The following is an 18,764-nucleotide window of genomic DNA, read 5'->3' as shown; positions in this document are numbered from 1 at the left end:
TAAAGACCCAGAAATGAACCCACACACCTATGATTACTTGATCTTTGACAAGGGAGCTAAAACCATCCAGTGAAAAAAAGACAGCATTTTCAACAAATGGTGCTGGCACAACTGGCAGTTATCATGTAGAAGAATTCTAATTGATCCATTCTTATCTCCTTGTATCTTCCATCCTTCCATCCTTCCTCGATTTGCTGTCTGGTTTTGCCACTGATAATACAATAATACCACTGTTTAGTATGGTTTTGTTTATAAAAACTAAGACAAACACAAAGCATTCTATAAACCTGTCCTCCTTTACTCAATATTATGCTCCATTTATTTATCCATTATATCATTGATGGCCATTATCATCATTTTCACACACAGGCTAGAACAAGTAACACTGCAGTGTCCACTGATGCATGTATGCATCCTAGGCACATTACTCAAACAGAATTGTTTCCTTATATAGTCTATATTCACTTGGTGAGTAAGGCTAAACTGTTTTCCAACCTGCTCCAATTTACAGTTCCATCAGCTTGATACTCATGATGCTTCACATCCTACCATTTGTCATGGTACTTGTCATTGTCAGGCTTCTTGCATAATCCATTCAGGATGGGATGTATGGTATAATAATGTGGTTTAAATCTATACTTTTCCTGGCAACTGAGACTAAGCACTGTCTAAGGCAACTATTAGCCATTTGGATAACTTTCTTTGTTACTATCTTCATTTAAGGCCCCTGTCTACTGCATAGTCTAATTTTTCTTACTGTTTAGTTGTTCATTATATATTCAGGGTATAAGTCTCCTGTGATTATAGCATCTCGTACTCTGTAAACTGCGATTCACTTCTTATACTACCACAAAGATCAAGGTAGTAAAAGCTGAGAGTGGGACATTTCTGGAAAGTGGACTGTGGTCTCTTTCTAAAGATACAAGCCACTCAGCTATACATTTATTTCTGTTATAGAGATATGTATATTCACAAGAAAACCTTTTTAAAATGCATTTAGCTTATGACCTACTTACCTAACCATATGTAATACTTAAGGAGACATGTACTTATGTGTATGAGGAAACATGAACAAGAATTTTCATAAGCCAAATATAGTGACATGCACCCATAATTCCAGCATTCAGATGGCCAAGATAGAATTACTATGGGTTCGATGACAGCTTACACTAACTAGTAAATTTAAAGCTAGACTAAACTATCTAGTGAGCCTCTGAAAAACAAAACCAAACACATAGAACAGAGGAAACTAAGTAATCTAAAAGTGGAGCATATAAGAGAAAGGTGGATAAGAGAATTTTGACTATATAGATTTGTACTTTTCAAGCTATTGGAATTTTTGTCTATAATATTATTAAAACATTAAATTTAAAACTAAACTATTAGCCAAGCATGGTAACACACACCTTTAATCCTAGCACTCATGAGGCAGAGGCAGGCAGATCTCTGTGAGTTCCAGGCCAGCCTAGTCTACAGAGTGAGTTCCAGAGTGTCTTAGTTAGGGTTTTACTGCTGTGAACAAACACAATGACCATGGCAAATCTTATAAAAAACAACATTTAATTGGGGCTGGCTTACAGGTTCAGAGGTTCAGTCCATTACCATCACGGTGGGAGCATGGCAGTATCCAGGCAGGCATGGCACAGGAAGAGCTGAGAGTTCTATGTCTTCATCCAAAGGCTGCTAGTGGAAGACTGACTTCCAGGCAACTAGGGTGAGGGTCTCATACCCACACCCACAGTGACACACCTACTCCAACCAGGTCACACCTATTCCAACAAGGCCACACCTCCAAATGTTGCCACTCCCTGGTCCAAGAATATACAAACCATCACACACAGCAAGTACATTAAGTAAGAGTCTTTCTAAAACAAAATTAAACTAGGGGTTGGAGATTTAGCTCAGCGGTAGAGCATTTGCTTAGCAAGCACAAGGCCCTGGGTTTGGTCCTCAGCTCCAGAGATTGGGGGAGGGGAGGGGGGTGAGACAAAAAACAACAATAAATGATTTTTTTTAAATTAAACTATTACTAATACTCTGTAAGTGATAAGATATTGTATCACTGAAACTGCACAATAGAAATAGTGGTGTACTTATAGTGATGTTTACATTTAAGCTTATTTAAACAAAAACTGAAATAGCATTCATGATGTACAATAAAAGATTTAGAAGATAATGTATTTTTTAATTAATTAGAAGGAAAACCAAAGAAATAGAAAGATGCTAGACATGCTAGCACATACCTCTAATCCCAGAAGGCTGACACAGAATGGTTACTAGTCCAAGGCCAGCCCAAGTAACTTAGCAAAACCCTACCTCAAAAATTTAAAACAAAATTAAAGAACTAGGGTAGGAGCTGAAGAGATGCTTCCATGATTAAGAGCACCTGCCTGCCTTCCAAAGGACCTGGGTTTGATTTCCAGCATCCACATGGCAGCTCACAAGCATTAACTCCAGTCTCAGGAGATCTGCCACCCTCTTCTAGTCTCTGTGGGTACTGTGCGCCTATGCAGGTGAAATACTCATATATTTAAAATAATAAAGTGTTCTGTTAAAAAGTTTGATATACCTTCCTGTAGAGCCTACTAGAGCTAGAACTATATCTTCAAATGGTTGTAAAAACTGTATGAGGGTCAGAAAACATGCCCAACAAATTATGTTTTTCTATAAGGCTCAAAAGTTCAGGATAAAAAATTCCTGCCCTTTGGGTCACCCTTCTTTTCCCTTCACCTCATAGGCCTTGGTATGTCTCCCTGGCTGAGTTAGGTCTTGAGTAACCACCATGTTAATGCTATCCCTGGGCTCTCTTGTTGGTAACTCTGCTCTGTCCAGGTTCTTCAATTCTGTTGAAGTCTGTAGAGTTTACAGGATCTTCTAGTGTCAGAAGATACTCAAAGATACCTGAAAAGAAACTGTCAGAATCATACAACATTTGCAACTAAACATTTTATGGTAGTGTCAAAGTACAGTTCAACCTACTGGATACTGTACAGTAGACAAGAGAAATATGAGAAAGTATGTGAGATTTGAATTAAGATTAATACAAATTAAAATTTTAGCTCTGCCAAAATTTAGGTGTGATTGAACAAAAACGTTTCTTGAGTTTCACTTTTAAATGAGTCAAAGATATCTCAAGTGGTTGTGAAAATGAAAATGAGATTATGTTTATACAGGATTTAGCCTAAGACTGGCACAATGAAAATAGATCACATAGCAGCAGGTACTCAAATCTCAAAGTCCCAAAGTCACTAAAATTGAAAACTTTTTGAACACTGCCATGACACAGAGATTCAAAATTCTACATGTGACTGTTAAGAATCATCATCAAAATAAGGTTGCCAAAAATACTATATAAATTATCCTCAAGTTAAAATTTAATGTAGGGTGAAATGTGTAAGAAGCACAATTATAGATACGGATCTCACCCCTAAGATATTTCTTCATGTAAATGAAAGTGGTCCAAATCTGAAAAAGAAACACAAAATTCAAATCATTTCTGATCACAAGTACTCCAGATAAGAAATAATTGTCCTGTATAATATTATACAAAAAGCACATAAATATATTGTATAATGTGCACAAAACCTTTCACCTACATATTAATAATTTTTGTGTTTTCATTTTATATATGAAGAAACAGAATATTAGTGATTACAAGTTAGACCCAGTCTATCTGACTTCAAAGTTCATGTTCACAGCTGGGTGTGGTGGTGCATGCCTTTAATTCCAGAACTCAGGAGGCAGAGGCAGGCATATCTCTGGAGGCTAGCCTGATCTACATAGCAAGTTCCAGGACAGCCAGTGCTGTATATACAGAGAAACCCTGTCTTGAAAAATCAAAACACAAAGAAAAAGGTGGTAGAAGATAAAAAAGAAAGAGAGAAGAAAAAAGACAAAGGGACGGAGACAGTAAAAACACTTCCAGAGGACCCAGGTTTAGTTCCCAGCATTTACATGATAGTGTGGGTTCACACATAAATTAAAAATAAATCTCAAAAAAAAGAGAGAATAGAAAACAGAAATAACTGAGTTCAAAAAGACACCAAGGTAGGGTAGGGAGTGACATAACACAGCAAGAACAAACAGCTTCTAAAAGGTAGACAGAAATGGTAAATAATTTAGAAACAACATAAGAAGTAACATTTGTGACTTCTATGAATATTCTTTTTCATTTCCAAATATGATCTGAAGATACTGGAGAAATGTACACAGAATCGTCAACAAAAACATACAAAGAAAACAAAAACAGTAAAAAAAGAAATGAGTAAACTGTCTACATGTACACCTGCCTGCAAGAAGACGGCATTAGATCACTTTATAGATGATCCTGAGCCAACACGTTGTTGCTATGAATTGAACTCAGGACCTCTGGAAGGACAGTTAGTGCTATTATCTGCTGAGCCATTTTATTATTTTATGTATTACTATATTTGGGGAACAAGACCTTTCAACTTGATACTCCTTTAGCAGTTTCTGTTCTTGCCTTGCTAAATCTAGTCAATTTTTACATATATTTTGGTAGATTCCGTGGGGTTTTGGTATATTTATGTCCTATAAAAGATAGTTTTATTTATTCTCTAATCTCTACACTTTTTTCCTTTTCTTGATTTATTATGCTGGTGTACTGGCTGGTTTTGTGTCAACTTGACACAGGCTGGAGTTATCACAGAGAAAGGAGCTTCAGTTGGGAAAATGCCTCCACGAGATCCAGATGCAAGGCATTTTCTCAATTAGTGATCAATCGGGGAGGTTCCCTTGTGGGTGGTGCCATCCCTGGGCTGGTAGTCTTGGTTCTATAAGAGAGCAGGCTGAGCAAGCCAGGGAAGCAAGCCAGTAAAGAACATCCCTCCATGGCCTCTGCATCAGCTCCTGCTTCCTGACCTGCTTGAGTTCCAGTCCTGACTTCCTTTGATGATGAATGACAATGTGGAAGTGTAAGCTGAATAAACCCTTTCCTCCCCAAGTGCTTCTTGGTCATGATGTTTGTGCAGGAATAGAAACCCTGACTAAGACAGCTGGTAAACGTTCCGATATTTGTTGAAAGTACTATGTTGCTACTCAAGTTGCTTCTGATTTCAGATCACTGTGGATTTTAGGTTTTTCAGGTGAAGGCTCCTTAACCTATAATGTGTATAATAATAACCATAAGCAACAGACAGTTTTGCATTATTCCAGTCTTAGAGAGAAAACATTGAGCTTCTCACAATTATTACTCTATTAGCTGTAAAGATTTTTTTATTTTGCCTTTCTAATAGGTGATATTTGTTAAATAGATAAATTTTCCCTCTATTCATAATTTGCAGTGAAAAAGATTAAAGATTATTATCATTTTATTAATAAAGCCAGATTCCTACTACTTTTTCAACATTTGCATTTTCAAATTTTATACCATATCCATAGTACATCACCACTTCTTCAATATTAAACAGAAACATAGGGCTGGAGGGATGGCTCAGAGGTTAAAAACACCAACTGTCCTTCCAGAGATCCTGAGTTCAATTCCCAGCAACCACCTGGTGGCTCACAACCATCTGTAATGGGATCCAATGCCCTCTTCTGGTGTGTCTGAAAACTGCTACAGTGTACTCACATACATGAAATAAGTAAATAAATCTTAAAAAGAACAGAAACATAATTTGGAAAACCTCTTCCAAAAATGCAGGTATCTATAACTACAATGGTACTAGACAGGGAAGACACAATGAGAAAAAAACAAAAAAGATGAAAATATTCATTGGCACGGAGGGATTGTGGCTCAAGACTTTGTATTTAAAAATAAGCTCCCTAGGGCTGGAGAGATATGGCTCAGCAGTTAAGAGCACTGACTGTTCTTCCAGAGGTCCTGAGTTCAATTCCCAGCAACCACCTGGTGGCTCACAACCATCTGTAATGGGATCCAATGCCCTCTTCTGGTGTGTCTGAAAACTGCTACAGTGTACTCACATACATGAAATAAGTAAATAAATCTTAAAAAGAACAGAAACATAATATGGAAAACCTCTTCCAAAAATGCAGGTATCTATAACTACAATGGTACTAGACAGGGAAGACACAATGAGAAAAAACAAAAAAGATGAAAATATTCATTGGCACGGAGGGATTGTGGCTCAAGACTTTGTATTTAAAAATAAGCTCCCTAGGGCTGGAGAGATATGGCTCAGCAGTTAAGAGCACTGACTGTTCTTCCAGAGGTCCTGAGTTCAATTCCGAGCAACCACATGGTGGCTCACAGCCATCTGTAATGTGGTCTGATGCCCTCCTCTGGTGTGTCTAAAGAGAGCAATGGTGTTCTCATATACATAAAATAAATAAATAAATCTTTTAAAAAAAATAAGTTCCCCAGGAATTCTGCTATCATGGAATTTCCAGAAAACTTTGTCTCCCAAAATGGAACCAAATCCTAAACTAAAACTTTGGAAACTAGTTATGAGATGCTAGAAATGATCAAAACAATGAAAAGGAAAAGAAACGCGACTTCTACTTAGCTAGAGTGTCACAACAGTTGGTGAAGCAGTAAAAACTATTGAAGTGTTTTGAAACATATGTAGGGTGGTAGGAAAAAGGAACTTAAGAGTTATCTGCATATATTAAACAGGTTGGGGCAAAAGAAATGCCTCAGCAGAAAGAGCACTTACTGATCTTGTCGAGGACCTGGGTTCAGTTTCCAACACCTACATGGAGGCTCACAACACAAGCAACTCAAGTTCAAGGTGATGTGACACCTTCTGGCCTCAGTGGGCACAAGGCATACATGTGGTGCATGTAGGCAAAACTCATACACATAGAATAAAGTTTTTTTTAGAAATTAGATTTCAGTACTGGGAACATTTTCTAAACAGTAAAATGACTTTAAGATAGATCTCTCTGATATTAAATATAACAGAAGTTTTTAAAGATTTACAAATAGAAATAACAAAAAATTACAAGGCAGAGAATGCAGTCCCCCCCAAAAATCAAAACAATATTATAAGCTAGAAATCTGTTAACTTTGTTAACTAGCAAAATATCTCTTTTGCTTATGTTTATAAATCACTTATTTATCATATGACCACAGCATACTGAATCCCTTTTTCTTGTGCATTTAAGATGCCTATAGTCAGCCTTTAAGCATTTTGTATTTCTCTGCCAATCTTGGGTTGAGTATCTTGTTCCAGTTAATTTTGGTGAAGATAACTACAAACTGTCAGTGTAAGGCCTTGGATGTGGTATCTAACATTGTTAAGTTTTCACTAGCTACTGTCTGATATTTTATGTACTATATGAACGTAATCTACTCTATGGCAGTTTGGAATTCATTAGAAACAGTTAATGATTCTTACATATCTTTATGCCTAATCAACTGAACATTGTCATCTTCATAATAACCTGAAAATCTTGAGCACTTCAACCTATGCTGTAGGTGGTGAGATGCTAAACTCTGACCTCCAATGGCTGCCAGTTCAGAAGTTTTTAGGCTGAAACTGGTGGTTTTAAATTCATGAAATAATAATCTGTTTTACATCTACAGTTTTCATATAAACAGTACAGGAGCCACTGAAATATCATCTTCCATGTGGGCTGTTACCTCTTCAAGACTTCAAATCTTGTGGGGGTCCCTGAAAGCATCACAGCCAGCTGTGAAACAATCCAAGGACTGGCAAGAATGAAACTTGGTTTGTGCAGAGCTCTGGGGGGCCACTAATAGAAATTTGACGAGTACTTGTCACTGGGCTCAAAGGAGGAAGTAGGACCAGACAAGAGTACTGCATTTGGGCTAATGCAAGGATCAAGGTAAACCCAGCCAAGATATGTGTGACTTCCCTTTTGTCTTGATAATCCTGATAAGCCCCCAGAGCCAGGGATTCTGGGGGGCTTTGTTTATTGCCTTATTTGACTACTACCTGGTGTGATCTCTTTGTTCACTGCCTTGCTTGATCACTTTGTCTTTGATCTGAAAACTGACTGTATTCTTTGGATGTACCTAGAATGGTATAAAAGCTGACTGGGAAAAAATAAACCCACTTTAGCTCTAATTATCTTTTTATTTTCAATCCTCACTCCCTCCCTTGAGACTCTGTTGACTGACTGAGCTGGCTTGGTCATTGGTTCAGTACAACTTTAGTTAGCAGTCAGTGGTTCAAATTTATGGAGTCTTACTCCAATTGGTTTATTTTATCCATATTTAAGCATAGCACAATTTTGGAAAAAGGTCCCCGATGATGATGAAGTCAGTCCTTCCAGTGTATACAACAAAGCTGAAGACATGTTTACATTGAAATTCTTTAAAAAGTACATATGGCTTCTTCCATAAAAATAGGCTTTGTTTACTTAGAAACAATGCTCAAGAAAAGGGTCTAGGGAGAATGAGGAAAACACAAAGGGTCGAAAGAGAATGAGGTAAAGATGCCTGTGGGATTCAAGACTGCCATGGCCCTAAAAACACAGAAATCCCTCAGGCTGTTGTAAAGTAAACCTGGCATCTCTCATAAGGATGGGATCTATGGCTTAATATGGGGGTGCATCGGGAATAAACAAACATAACAGTCTGGGGGAGCTGGGTGAAGCCTGGCCCTACAGAGAGTAAAAGATCACCAGGTCATAAACTACATCCTTTCCCAGAAATCTGGGTAAAACACAAGTAAATCGCTCCTTCCTTTGAAAGACAAGCTTACCTATAAGCTAAAATAAACCCTTTCCTCCCTTTTTGCTTAAAGTGTTTATCACAATAATAGAGGGAAAACTAAGACAGCATGCAAGTGATTTTAATGTTATTAAAGAATAAAAAATTATACAGTAGTAAAATGGATGTTTACTCTCATATTCTTACCTCTTGCCCCCTTGCTCCTGCCTCTCTCCCTATTCCCTCCCCCCCTCTCTCCACATGGTCATGGCCGGCCTCTACTTCTCTACACTCTCCTTCTCTCTTGCCTCTTTCTCTGTCTCTACTACTCTCTTAACTCCCCTCCCCATGCCCTAAATAAACTCTATTCTATGCTATACCGTCCTGTGGCTGGTCCCTCAGGGGGAAGGGATGCCTTGGCATGGGCCCGCAGAGGCATCCCCTTCCCCCACGCCTCATCATACCACCTTAGAACATACATTAATACCTCTTTATCTTTGTGTGTGTGTGTGTGTGTGTGTGTGTGTGTGTGTGTGTGTGTGTGTGTGTGGTTTTTCTGTATAGCCCTTGCTGTCCTGGAACTCACTTTGTAGACCAGGCTGGCCTCGAACTCAGAAATCTGCCTGCCTCTGCCTCCCGAGAGCTGGGATTAAAGGTGTTCGCCACCACGCCCGGCCCTCTTTATCATTTTATGATCACAACATTGGTGTGACTTGGATCCAAAAACTCTACAGGTTTGCATCCCATCTCAGCCACAACCACGCTCGCTAGCCCAGATCTGGCAAGTCCCCGTTCCCACTGGTCAGAGTGACCACCTGCATGGTCCCAGAGACAGTTTATTTCTGGTGGCTGAGAATTCCAGGCCAGGCCTGGATTCTGCTGCCCTCCTCCCCTTCTCGCTGAGCTCCCTCAGCCCACTCATGCTCTGCCAGTGCCACAGGCTACATTGGGCCCTTACTTTTCCTGCCCACCGTGTACTCTGGGCCACGACTCCGCTACTGGTAGGAAGTCCCGCCCTACAGTAGCGTAGACACGCATGCCTGAGGCTGGCCCACATACACGGTTCTGCCCAGACACACCGGCCCCAGGGGCCACAAGTCCTCTGGCCGAGCTGTGCATCTACAGCCACCACAGACACCACCAAGGCACCATGAGGCCCGCTGGCAGTGAACCAGAAACTGCTGTCACCCAGCGTCTGCCATCAGGACACAGGAACCAAGGAACAGCCAGAGACAGGATCCTTCTGGTTTCTGTCTGCACCCCAGAGCTGACCCTGTGCCACAGCTCTCCATGCTCAAATTCCTCCTGGAGAGAACTGGCCTCCCAGGAGTACGGACACACAGCCTTGCAGGAGGGACAAGCTGCAGTCAGTGACAGCAAGGCCAGCTAACACCAGAGATAACCAGAAGGTGAGAGGCAAGGACAAGAAAATAAGCAAAAGAAATCAAGGCTATTTGATGTTAGCTTTCTGTCTAAACTCCACCCCACAGTTACCTCGCAACAGGCAAGTATGCTCTCCCCAGGGTTATCAGACAACAGCCAGGTAGGTCTGGCCCACTATAAAAAGGGGCTGCTTGCCCCTCCTCTCTCTCTTACTCCTGCTTCCCACTTGCTTCTCTCTTGCATTCTTGGGCTCTTCCCTACCTCCTTCCCTTCCCCCTTCTCTCCATGCGATGATCATAGCTGGCCTCTACTTCTCTACTCTCTCCCTCTCTCTGCCTTTCTCTGCCTCTACTACCCTCTTAACTCCCCTCCCCAGGCCCTGAATAAACTCTATTCTATATTATACTGTTGTGTAGCTGGTCCCTCAAAGGGAAGGGATGTCTCAGCATGGGCCCCCAGAGGCACCCTCTTCCCCAATACCTAACCACAACCCCACAGAACATATCCATATATTTCTATATCTTTCTATAATCACAACACTGGGCATCATCAAAACCCAGTTCACCCACCACAGCGAGCCAAAGCAAGAATCTGATTTAAAATCACATCTCATGATGATGATAGAAGACTTTAGGAAGGACATAAATAACTCCCTTAAAGAAATACAGGAGGAAAACACAGGTAAACAGGAAGAAGCTCGTAAAGAGGAAACACAAAAATCCCTTAAGAATTGCATGAAAACATACCCAAACAGGTGAAGGAACTGAACAAAACCATCTAGGATCTAAAAATGGAAATAGAAACAATAACCAAAAAAAATCACAAAGGGAGACAACCCTGGAGTTAGAAACCCTAGGAAAGAGATCAGGAAACATAGGTCCAAGTATCACCAACAGAATACAAGAGATAGAAGAGAGAATCTCAGGCATAGATGGTACCATAGAAGACACTGACACAACAGTTAAAGAAAATGCAAAATGCAAAAAGCTCCTAAACCCAAAACATCCAGGAAATCCAGGACACAATGAGAAGACCAAACTTAAGGATAATAGGTATAGAAGTCAGTGAAGATTCCCAACTTAAAGGACCAGTAAATATCTTCAACAAAATTATAGAAGAAAAGTCCCCTAACCTAAAGAAAGAGATGACCATGAATATAGAAGAAGCCTATAGAACCCCAAATAGATTGGACCAGAAAAGAAATTCCTCCCATCACATAGTAGTCAAAACACCAAATACATAAAACAAAAAAAGTATCTTAAAAGCAGTTAGAGGAAAAAGGTCCAATAACATATAAAGGCAGACCTATAAGAATTACACCAGACTTCTCACCAGAGACTATGAAAACTAGATGATCCTGGACAGATGTTATACAGACTCTAAAAGAACAAACATACCAACCCAGACTACTATACCCAGCAAAACTCTCAATTATCATAGCCGGAGAAAGCAAGATATTCCATAACAAAACCAAATTTACACACCATCTTTCCAAAAATCCAGCCCTATAAAAAATAATAGATGGAAAATGCCAATACAAGGAGGGAAACTACATCCTAGAAAAAGCAAGAAAGTAATATCCTTTCAACAAACCCAAAAGAAGATAGCCATACAAACATAAAAATCATATCAAAAATAACAGGAAACAAGAATCACTATTCCTTAACATCTCTTAACATCAATGGACTCAATTCCCCAATAAAAAGATGTAGGCTAACAGACTGAATATGTAAACAGGACCCAGTATTTTGCTGAATACAGGAAATGCACCTCAGTGTCAGAGACAAACACTACCTTAGAGTAAAGGGCTGGAAAACAATGTTCCAAGCAAATGGTCCCAAGAAACAAGCTGGAGTAGCCATTCTAAAATCGGATAAAATTGACTTTCAACCAAAAGTTATCAAAAAGGATAAGGAAGGACATTTCATACTCCTCAAAGGAAAAAACCTACCAAGAACTTTCAATTTTGAACATCTATGCTCTAAATGCAATGGCATCCACGTTAATAAAAGAAACTTTACTAAAGCTCAAAGCACACATTGAACTGCACATAATAATAGTGGAAGACTTCAACACCCCACTCTCATCAATGGCAGATCATGGAAATAGAAACTAACAGAGACACAGTGAAACTAATAGAAGTTATGGCCCAAATGGATTTAACAAATACCTATAGAACACTTCATACTAAATCAAAAGAATACATCTTCTTCTCAGCACCTCATGGCACCTTCTCGAAAATTGACCATATAATCAGTCACTAAACAGACCTAATTAGATATAAGAAAATTGAAATGATCCCATGCATCCTATCAGACCACTAAGGATTAAGGCTGGTCTTCAAAGCAACAAAAGCAACAGAAAGCACACACACACATGGAAGCTGAACAACACTCTACTCAATGATAACTTGGTCAAGGAAGAAATAAACAAAGAAATTAAAGACTTTTTAGAATTTAATGAAAATGAAGGTAAAACATACCCAAATTTATTTGACAAAATAAAAGCAGTGCTAAGAGGAAAACGCATGGCTCTAAGTGCCTCCAAAAGAAACTGGAGAGAGCTTACACTAGCAGCTTGACAGCACACCTGAAAGCTCTAGAACAAAAAGAAGCAAATACACCCAAGAGGCGTAGATGACAGGAAATAATCAAACTCAGGGCTGAAACCAACCAAGTAGAAACAAAAAGAACTGTACAAAGAATTAACAAAAAAAAAACAAAAAAAAAAAAAAGAATTAACAAAACCAGGAGCTGGTTCTTTGAGATAGATAAACACTAACCAGAGGGCACAGAGACAGTATCCAAATTAACAAAATCAGAAATGAAAAGGGAGATATAACAACAGAAACTTAGGAAATTCAAAAAAATCATCAGATCCTACTTTAAACCTACTCAACAAAACTGGAAAATCTAGATGAAATGGACAATTTTCTAGAAAGATATGAAATACCAAAGTTAAATAAGGATAAGATTAACCATCTAAACTGTCTCATAGCCCCTAAAGAAATAAAAGCAGTCATTAAAAGTCTCCTAACCTAAAAAGCCTAGGACCAGATGGGTTTAGTGTGGAATATTATCAGACCTTCAAAGTAGACCTAATACCAAAACTCTTCAAACTATTCCACAAAGTAGAAACAGAATGAACACTACCCAATTCATTCTATGAAGCCACAGTAATTCTGACATCTAAACCACAAAAAGACCCACCAAAAAAAGAACTTCAGACCAATTTCCCTTATGAATATCAATGCAAAACTACTCAACAAAATTCTCACAAACCCAATTCAAAAACAAATCAAAACGATCGTTCATCACGATCAAGTAGGTTTCATCCAAGGGATGTAGGGATGGTTCAATATACGGATATCCATCAACGTAATCCATTATATATACAAACTCAAAGACAAAAACCACATGATCATCTCGTTAGATGCAGAAAAAGCATTTGACAAGATCCAACACCCATTCATGATAAAAGTGTTGGAAAGATCAGGAATTCAAGGCCCATACCTAAACACAGTAAAAGCAATCTACAGCAAACCAGTAGCCAACATCAAACTAAATGGAGAGAAACTTGAAGCAATCCCACTAAAATCAGGGACTAGACAAGGCTGCCCCCTCTCCCTATCTATTCAATATAGAAAATGAAGTTCTAGCCAGAGCAATTAGATAACAAAAGGAGGTCAAAGGGATACAAATTGGAAAGGAAGAAGTCAAACTATCACTATTTGCAGATGATATGATAATATACTTAAGTGACCCCAAAAATTCCACCAGAGAACTCCTAAACCTGATAAACAGCTTCAGTGCACTGGCTGGATATAAAATGAACTCGAATAAATCAATGGCCTTTCTCTACACAAATGATAAACGAACTGAGAAAGAAATTAGGGAAACAACACCCTTTACAATAGTCACAAATAATATGAACTATTTTGGTGTCACTCTAACCAAACATATGAAAGATCTGTATGACAGGAACTTCAAGTCTCTGAAGAAAGAAATTGAAGAAGACCTCAAAAGATGGAGAGATCTCCCATGCTCAAGGATTGGCAGGATTAATATAGTAAAAATGGCTATCCTGTTGAAAGCAATCTACAGATTCAATGGAATCCCCATCAAAATTCCAACTCAATTCTTTATAGAGTTAGAAAGAGCATTTCTCAAATTCATTTGGAATAACAAAAAACCCAGGATAGTGAAAACTATTCTCAACAATAAACGAACTTCTAAGGGAATCACCATCCCTGACCTCAAGCTGTACTACAGAGTAATTTCGATAAAAACTGTATGGTACTGGTACAGTGACAGGCAGGTAGATCAATGGAATAAAATTGAAGACCCAGAAATGAACCCACACACCGATGGTCACTTGATCTTTGACAAAGGAGCTAAAACCATCCAGTGGAAAAAAGACAGCATTTTCAACAAATGGTGCTGGTTCAACTGGCGTTTAACATGTAGAAAAATGCAAAATGATCTATTCTTATCTCCTTGTACAAAGCTCAAGTTCAAGTGGATCAAGAACCTCCACATAAAACCAGAGACACTGAATCTAACAGAAGAGAAAGTAGGGAAGAACCTCCCGCACATGTGCACAAGGGAAGACTTCCTGAACAGAGAACATCAATAGCTTATGCTCTAAGATCAAGAATTGACAAACGGGACCTCATAAAATTGCAAAGCTTCTGTAAGGCAAAGGACACTGTCAATAGGACAAAACAGCAACCAACAGATTGGGGAAAGATCTTTACCAATCCTACATCCGATAGAGGGCTAATATCCAATATATATTTAAAAAACTCAAGAAGTTAGATTCCAGAGAACCAAATAACCCTATTTTAAAATGGAGAACAGAGCTAAACAGAGAATATTCTCTTTTTTTCCAATTTTTTATTAGGTATTTTCTTCATTTACATTTCAAATGCTATCCTGAAATTCCCCTATACCCTCCCCCCACCCTGCTCCCCTACCCACCCACTCCCACTTCTTGGCTCTGGTGTTCCCCTGTACTGGGACATATAAAGTTTGCGAGACCAAAGGGCCTCTCTGCCAATGATGGTCGACTAAGTCATCTTCTACTACATATGCAGCTAGAGACATGAGCTCTGGGGTAACTGGTTAGTTCGTATTGTAGTTCCACCTATACAGTTGCAGACCCCTTCAGCTCCTTGGGTACTTTCTCTAGCTCCTCCATTGGGGACCCTGTGTTCCATCCAATAGCTGACTGTGAGCATCCACTTCTGTGTTTGCCAGGCACTGGCATAGCCTCATGAGAGACAGCTATATCAGGGTCCTTTCAGCAAAATCTTGCTTGCGTGTGCAATAGTGTCTGCGTTTGGTGGCAAAAGACACTGTCAATAAGACAAAAAGGCCACCAACAGATTAGGAAAGGATCTTTACCAATCCTAAATCAGACAGGGGACTAATATCCAAAATATATAAAGAACTCAAGAAGATGGACTCCAGAAAATCAAATAACCCCATTTAAAAATGGGGCACGGTGCTAAACAAAGAATTCTTGACTGATAAATATCAAATGGCTGAGAAGCAACTGAAATAATGTTCAACATCCTTAATCATCAGGGAAATGCAAGTCAAAACAACCCTGAGATTCTACCTCACACCAGTCAGAATGGCTAAGATCAAAAATTCAGGTGATAGCAGATGCTGGTTAAAAACAATGAATTTATGGAGCTATTAAAAACAATGAATTTATGGAATTCCTAGGCAAATGGATGGATCTGGAGGATATCATCCTAAGTGAGGTAACCCAATCACAAAAGAACACACATGATATGTACTCACTGATAAGTGGATATTAGCCCAGAAACTTAGGATACCCAAGATACAATTTGCAAAACACATGAAACTCAAAAGGAAGACCAAAGTGTGGATACCTTGCTCCTTCTTAGAATTGGGAACAAAATACCCATGGATGGAGTTAGACACAATATTTGGAGCTGAGAGGAAAGGATGAAGCAAACAGAGAATTTTCAACTGATGGATATCGAATATCCAAGATGCACCTAAAGAAATATTCAACATCTTTAGTCATCAGGGAAATGCAAATCAAAACAACCCTGAGATTCCACCTCATACCAGTCAGAATGGCTAAGATCAAAAACTCAGGTGACAGCAGATGCTGGTGAGGATGTGGAGAAAGAGGAACACTCCTCCATTGTTGGTGGCATTTGCAAGCTGGTACAACCACTCTGGAAATCAATCTGGTGGTTCCTCAGAAAACTGAACACAGTACAACCTGAGGACCCAGCTATACCACTCTGGGCCTATACCCAAAAGATGATCCAACATGTAATAAGGGCACATGCTCCACTATGGTCATAGCAGCCATATTTATAATAGCCAGAAGCTGGAAAGAACCCAGATGTCCCTCAACAAAGGAATGGATACAGAAAATGTGGTACATTTACACAATGGAGTACTACTCAGCTATTAAAAATAATGACTTTATGAAATTGGCAGGCAAATGGATGGAACTTGAAAATATCATCCTGAGTGAGGAAACTCAGTCACAAAAGAACACACATGATACGTACTCACTGATAAGTGGATATTAGCCCAAAAGTTCGGAATACCCAAGATTCAATTCACAGACCATATGAAGCCTAAGAAGAAGGAAGACCAAAGTGTGAATGCTTCAGTGCTTCTTAGAAGGGGGAACAAAATATTCACAGGAGGAAATATGGAGACAAAGTATGGAGCAGAGACTGAAGGAAAGGCCATCCAGGGACTGCCCCACCTGCAGATCCATCCCATATACAGCTACCAAACCTGGAAGCTATTGTGGATGCTGGGAAGAGCTTACTGATGGAAGCCTGATATGGCTGTCTCCTGAGAGGCTGCCAGAGTCTGACAAATAAAGAGGCGATGCTCAAAGCCAACCAACAGACTTAACACGGAGGGTCTCAGATGGAGAAGTTGGAGAAGGACTGAAGGAGCTGAGGGGGTTTGCAGCCCCAAGGAGGAAGCAACAGTATCAACAGGCCAGACCTCCTAGAGCTCCTGGGACTGGACCACAAACCAAAGAATACACATGGAAGGACCCATGGCTCTGGATGCATATGTGGCAGAGGATGGCCTTGTCAGACATCAGTGGGAGGAGAGGCCCTCAGGCCTGAGTGTGTTTGATGCCCCAGTGTGGGGAATGCCAAGGCAGGAAGACAGGAGTGGGTGGGTGGGTAGGAGAGCACCCTCATAGAGACAGGGGGAGGGGGGATGGGATGGAGAGTTTGTGAAGGGGAAACCTGGAAAGGAGAAAACATTTGAAATATAAATAAACTATCTACAGAGCAAGTTCCACAACAGTCAGGACTACATAAAGAGTCCTTGTCTCAAACATAAAACAAGACAAAAATGAATTTTTTTTCCTCAATTTAGGTGTTTTGGTCACTAAAAACCCAAACCACCCTGATTCCTTTATATTTGTGATTACTAAGAATCCATTTTTTTATATTTTATACAACATAAACAAAACCAAATTTAAAAAATAACAATGTAAACAGGATTGGGATAGATTTACAAAATAACAAAATACAAGTAAATTGGAATCAAGAAATGGTTCAAAAATATTTCTTCTAGGTAATTTAGTGACCAAAAACTGCAAACATAATTACATGTTTCTCTAATTTCCTTGGAGGCCAAAGAGAAATAAAACCAAAAAATGCACTCAGTAAGAACTAAATAATTTTGAAGTTTTTCACCTAAAATTATTCTTGGTTATAGCCTGAGAATCTGTTATATCAAACTGCATATGAAATATAGTAAAAACTAGAGCCTTCCAGCAACTTCTCCATCCATGAAACTGTTATTTTTTGGTATTGTTCACAATTTTGCTTCATATACAATATCTACTCAATATAAATTTTCATGCTTATATGGGAAAATCCAATTGTTTTCTACTTCAGGATTTTCTATTATTTCTCAGGTACTTTTAAGTTACCTAATAAAATAGACTTCTTAAAAGAAGCTCATAATTAAAATTGTCCTAAATTTTAAAGATCCAAAATCTTAAATAAAAAGCCTTAACTTTAAATCTTTAAAAGTTAATGACCGCTGGGCGTGGTGGCGCACGCCTTTGATCCCAGCACTTGGGAGGCAGAGGCAGGCGGATTTCTGAGTTCAAGGCCAGCCTGGTCTACAGAGTGAGTTCCAGGACAGCAAGGGATATATAGAGAAACCCTGTCTCGAAAAACAACAACAACAACAAAAAAGTTAATGACCACTGTTAATTAAGTGAAGTTTGTTTGTTTGTTTGTCTGATAAAAGATCAGAATTTGCCTAGAAAAATAGCTAAAAGAGGCTCACAGGAGCCTATCCTCTATTAAAAGCATTATTTTGTACAGCTTAAAGACAAATTTTATATAGTATTCCAAACTTCTAACGCATAATTAGTAGTGAATGGATATCAGCTTGACATCTGAGAATATGGGTGTCTGTCTGTGTCTTGGACATTCTCTGCTATCAGGTATGTCCTCAAAGTACAGTACATGCATGCACAATGCCTCTCCCTAACAAACTGGCTGCAGAACACAGCCCTAGGTATGGCATAAGGCCTTGAAAGCTCCAAAAACACCACTCTATCACATCTGGACCTTAACTTTAACAAATAGCCCTTTAGGCATATCCTTTCTAAAATCCATTGCAACTAAATTATAGTAATTGTCCTACTTATGCTAGCAAATTATTTGAAAATTTTTTAATATTAATCATGAAAACCCTTAGTATCCACAGGGTCAAGCTCTTGTGGAATGACACCA

The 18,764-nt window shown here is 39.1% G+C and overlaps 1 long non-coding RNA gene across 2 annotated transcripts in view; it reads right to left on the bottom strand.

Annotated features, from left to right (window-relative positions):
• Positions 1-1,541: 1,541 nt before the first annotated feature.
• The window catches only part of A230072C01Rik (RIKEN cDNA A230072C01 gene), a 25,674-nt gene continuing 8,451 nt past the window's right edge, over positions 1,542-18,764 (bottom strand). Inside the window, exons 5-6 of one of the 2 annotated variants that reach the window (NR_027445.1) lie at positions 3,426-3,465; positions 1,542-2,912 (exon numbers count right to left, since the gene is read on the bottom strand). This is a non-coding gene — a long non-coding RNA (RIKEN cDNA A230072C01 gene). The remainder of the gene's footprint in view (positions 2,913-3,425; positions 3,466-18,764) is intronic. The other variant, NR_027446.1, reaches the window with a different exon arrangement.

This window comes from Mus musculus, chromosome X (assembly GCF_000001635.26).
Source record: "Mus musculus strain C57BL/6J chromosome X, GRCm38.p6 C57BL/6J".
In the NCBI taxonomy this organism is placed as follows: Eukaryota; Metazoa; Chordata; class Mammalia; order Rodentia; family Muridae; genus Mus; species Mus musculus.
The sequence above is the reverse complement of the archived record's forward strand: the minus strand, read 5'-3'. Positions and strand labels throughout refer to the sequence as shown.